A 4,287-nucleotide genomic window follows, 5' to 3' on the forward strand; every position below is an offset into this window, starting at 1 on the left:
CAGGCTGGTCTCGAACTCCTGACCTCAAGCAGTCTACCTGCCTTGGCCTCCCGAAATGCTGGGACTACAGGCCTGAGCCACTGTGTCTGGCCAAATGTATCTTAAATCTCACAACCTCTCTACATCCCCACCATTGCCGTGATCCAATCCACCATCACAACTCACCTGCCTGAACCCATGTAGTAGTTTCTTACCTTCCCAAATCTAGCCTGCTTCTCTCCACTTTGTTCTTCACACTGCAGTCAAAATGATCCTTATTTGGAAATTAGCTGGGCGTGGTGGTGGGTGCCTCTAATCCCTGCTACTCAGGAGGCTGAGGCAGGAGAATCACTGGAACCCGGGAGGTGGAGGCTGCAGTGAGCCGAGATCGCACCATTGCCCTCCAGTCTGAGTGACAGAGCAAGACTCCGTCTCAAAAAAAAAAAAAAAAAAAAAAAGCCCTTTCTGTGCGGTCATGCCAAGCCAGGGCCTGATCCTGGAACCAGGCTACAGACCCTCAGCTTTGCCCACCACCTCCTGACCATGGACCCCCACAAAGTGAATGAACTTCGGGCCTTTGTGAAAGTGTGTGCAGGATCCGAGTGTTCTGCACACCAAGGAAATGCACTTCCTGAGGGAGTGGGTGGAGAGCATGCGGGGTAAAGTACCACCTGCTACTCAGAAAGCTAAATTCGAAGAAAATACCTACGAAGAAAAACCTGATAGTAAGAAGGTGGAGGAAGACTTAAAGGCAGATGAACCATCAAGTGAGGAAAGTGATCTAGAAATTGATAATGAAGGTGTGATTGAACCAGACACTGATGCCCATCAAGAAATGGGAGATGAAAATGCAGAGATAACAGAGATGATGAATCAGGCAAATGATAAGAAGTGGCTGCTATTGAGCCCTAAATGATGGTAAACTGCAGAAAGCCACTGACTTACTCACAGATGCCATCAAGCTGAATCCTTGCTTGGCCATTTTGTAGGCCAAGAGGGCCAGTGTCTTCGTCAAATTACAGAAGCCAAATGCTGCCATCCGAGACTGTGACAGAGCCATAGAAATAAATCCTGATTCAGCTCAGCCTGACAAGTGGTGAGGGAAAGCACACAGACTTCTTTTCTTTTTTTTTCTTTCCTTTTCTTCTTCGTTCCTTCCTTCCTCCTTCCTTCCTTCCTTCCTTCCTTCCTTCCTTCCTTCCTTCCTTCCTTCCTTCCTTCCTTCCTTTCTTAGAGGGAATCTCACTCTGTTACCCAGGTTGGAGTGCAGTGGCACAATCTTGGCTCACTGCAAGCTCCGCCTCCTGGTTCACGCCATTCTCTTGCCTCAGCCTCCTGAGTAGCTGGGACAACAGGCGCCCGCCACCATGCCCGGCTAATTTTTTGTATCTTTAGTAGAGACGGGGTTTCACCGTGTTAGCCAGGATAGTCTCGATCTCCTGACTTTGTGATCCGTTCACCTCAGCCTCCCAAAGTGCTAGGATTACACGTGTGAGCCACCGCACCCTGCTGGGAAGCACACAGACTTCTAGGCCACTGGGAAGAAGCAGCCCATGATCTTGCCCTTGACTGTAAATTGAATTATAATGAAGATGCTAGTGCAATGCTAAAAGAAGTTCAACCTAGGGCACGGACAATTGCCGAACATTGGAGAAAGTATGAGCGAAAATGGAAAGAGCGAGAGATCGAAGAAAGAATAGAAAGAGTTAAGAAGGCTTGAGAAGAGCATGAGAGAGCCCAGAGGGAGGAAGAAGCCAGACGATGGTCAGGAGCTCAGTATGGCTCTTTTCCAGGTGGCTTTCCTGGGGAATGCCTGGTAATTTTATCAGAGGAATGCCTGGAATGGGAGGGGCATGCCTGGAATGGCCAGAATGCCTGGACTCAATGAAATTCTTGGTGATCCAGAGGTTCTTGCAGCCATGCAGGATCCAGAAGTTATGGTGGCCTTCCAGGATGTGGCTCAGCATCCAGCAAATATGTCACAATACCAGGGCAACCCAAAGGTTATGAATCTTATCAGTAAATTGTCAGCCAAATATGGAGGTCAAACATAATGCCCTTCTGATAAATAAAGCCCTTGCTGAAAGGAAAGCAACCTAGATCACCTTATGGATGTTGCAACAATACAAACCAGTGTACCTCTGACCTTCTCATCAAGAGAGCTGGGATGCTTTGAAGATAATCCCTATCCCTCTTCCCCAAATGCAGCTGAAGCATTTTACAGTGGTTTGCCATTAGGGTATTCATTCAGATAATGTTTTCCTACTAGGAATTACAAACTTTAAGCACTCAANTCACGCCATTCTCTTGCCTCAGCCTCCTGAGTAGCTGGGACAACAGGCGCCCGCCACCATGCCCGGCTAATTTTTTGTATCTTTAGTAGAGACGGGGTTTCACCGTGTTAGCCAGGATAGTCTCGATCTCCTGACTTTGTGATCCGTTCACCTCAGCCTCCCAAAGTGCTAGGATTACACGTGTGAGCCACCGCACCCTGCTGGGAAGCACACAGACTTCTAGGCCACTGGGAAGAAGCAGCCCATGATCTTGCCCTTGACTGTAAATTGAATTATAATGAAGATGCTAGTGCAATGCTAAAAGAAGTTCAACCTAGGGCACGGACAATTGCCGAACATTGGAGAAAGTATGAGCGAAAATGGAAAGAGCGAGAGATCGAAGAAAGAATAGAAAGAGTTAAGAAGGCTTGAGAAGAGCATGAGAGAGCCCAGAGGGAGGAAGAAGCCAGACGATGGTCAGGAGCTCAGTATGGCTCTTTTCCAGGTGGCTTTCCTGGGGGAATGCCTGGTAATTTTATCAGAGGAATGCCTGGAATGGGAGGGGGCATGCCTGGAATGGCCAGAATGCCTGGACTCAATGAAATTCTTGGTGATCCAGAGGTTCTTGCAGCCATGCAGGATCCAGAAGTTATGGTGGCCTTCCAGGATGTGGCTCAGCATCCAGCAAATATGTCACAATACCAGGGCAACCCAAAGGTTATGAATCTTATCAGTAAATTGTCAGCCAAATATGGAGGTCAAACATAATGCCCTTCTGATAAATAAAGCCCTTGCTGAAAGGAAAGCAACCTAGATCACCTTATGGATGTTGCAACAATACAAACCAGTGTACCTCTGACCTTCTCATCAAGAGAGCTGGGATGCTTTGAAGATAATCCCTATCCCTCTTCCCCAAATGCAGCTGAAGCATTTTACAGTGGTTTGCCATTAGGGTATTCATTCAGATAATGTTTTCCTACTAGGAATTACAAACTTTAAGCACTCAAAAAAAAAAAAAAAAAAAAAAAAAAAAAAAAAAAAAAAAAAAAAAAAAAAAAAAAAAAAAAAAAAGATCTTTGTTTGGGACACCTGAATGAATTTTCCTTGCTCTTAAGACCAAGACAAAAATCCTTAACACGAGCAAACCCTGTGAGATTCGGCCCTTGTCTAACCTCTCAAAATCCCTGCTGTCCTCCCCTGGATTTCTGCTCTGCACTCCACTGTGACTGTTCCTGGACTGCACTGAGCTCCTCCCCACAGAGGGATGTGCACACATGGTCACTATTCTTGGGAAGTCTCCTCTGTCCCCTGTCTTTTACCAAGCTAATTTTCATACATTCTTCAGATCTTAGCTCAACCAAGGAAACCCTTCCTGACTCTCCCTCACCTTCTTTGTAAGGTTTTCTGTAATATACTGTTGCTGCTCCATGTGCTTTTAAATCCCAGCCTATCTCTGTCTTTAATTGCACATCATCCATGAGACTATTTGATTAGTGTCTCCCTTACAAGACTGAAAGCTCCAGGTCAGCAGGAACCACACGTCTGTGATGTCCCTTGCACCATGCAGAGGCATTCTGTAAATATCTATTGCTTATGGAATGAGTGAATGAAGGTGCGAATCCAAAGTGAGTAACAGAGCAGCAAGTTCCAGCCTTGAGGCCCAGGACCACATTTCTCAGCTTCATGAACATAATATGCTGGGGAGAGCCTGTTGTGAACCACACAGCACCCTCTCCTTTCTCCAGAAGATACATTTTCTTTTTAACAGAATATAAATTTTCTTCGTTTCACGTTGCATACCCCAGTGTCAGCGTGGGGATAGGGGTGAGGGATGTCAATTAAATTAATCTTGGCAATCCCCTCACCCAGGATTGATTGAGGAATAGGTATAGGACACAAGGCTAGTGAGACAGAAAGGAAATTTGAGTTTTATAAAGGGACAGGAAGATGCTCTTGGGTGAGGATGTGGTACTTGGAGCCACTGTAGCCTCTTGTGGCCCTGAGGGAACAAAGGCCCAATACATGGCAGAGGCAA

At 46.3% G+C, this 4,287-nt stretch overlaps 1 pseudogene across 1 annotated transcript; it reads left to right on the top strand.

Annotated features, from left to right (window-relative positions):
- Positions 1-522: 522 nt before the first annotated feature.
- LOC108539528 (hsc70-interacting protein-like) lies at positions 523-3,251 on the top strand (annotated as a pseudogene). Its single transcript, XR_001888409.1, has 2 exons — positions 523-1,083; positions 2,479-3,251. The product of XR_001888409.1 is annotated as a hsc70-interacting protein-like (transcript).
- The last annotated feature ends 1,036 nt before the right edge of the window (positions 3,252-4,287 follow it).

This window comes from Rhinopithecus bieti, unplaced genomic scaffold (assembly GCF_001698545.2).
Source record: "Rhinopithecus bieti isolate Rb0 unplaced genomic scaffold, ASM169854v2 scaffold_15813, whole genome shotgun sequence".
In the NCBI taxonomy this organism is placed as follows: domain Eukaryota; kingdom Metazoa; phylum Chordata; class Mammalia; order Primates; family Cercopithecidae; genus Rhinopithecus; species Rhinopithecus bieti.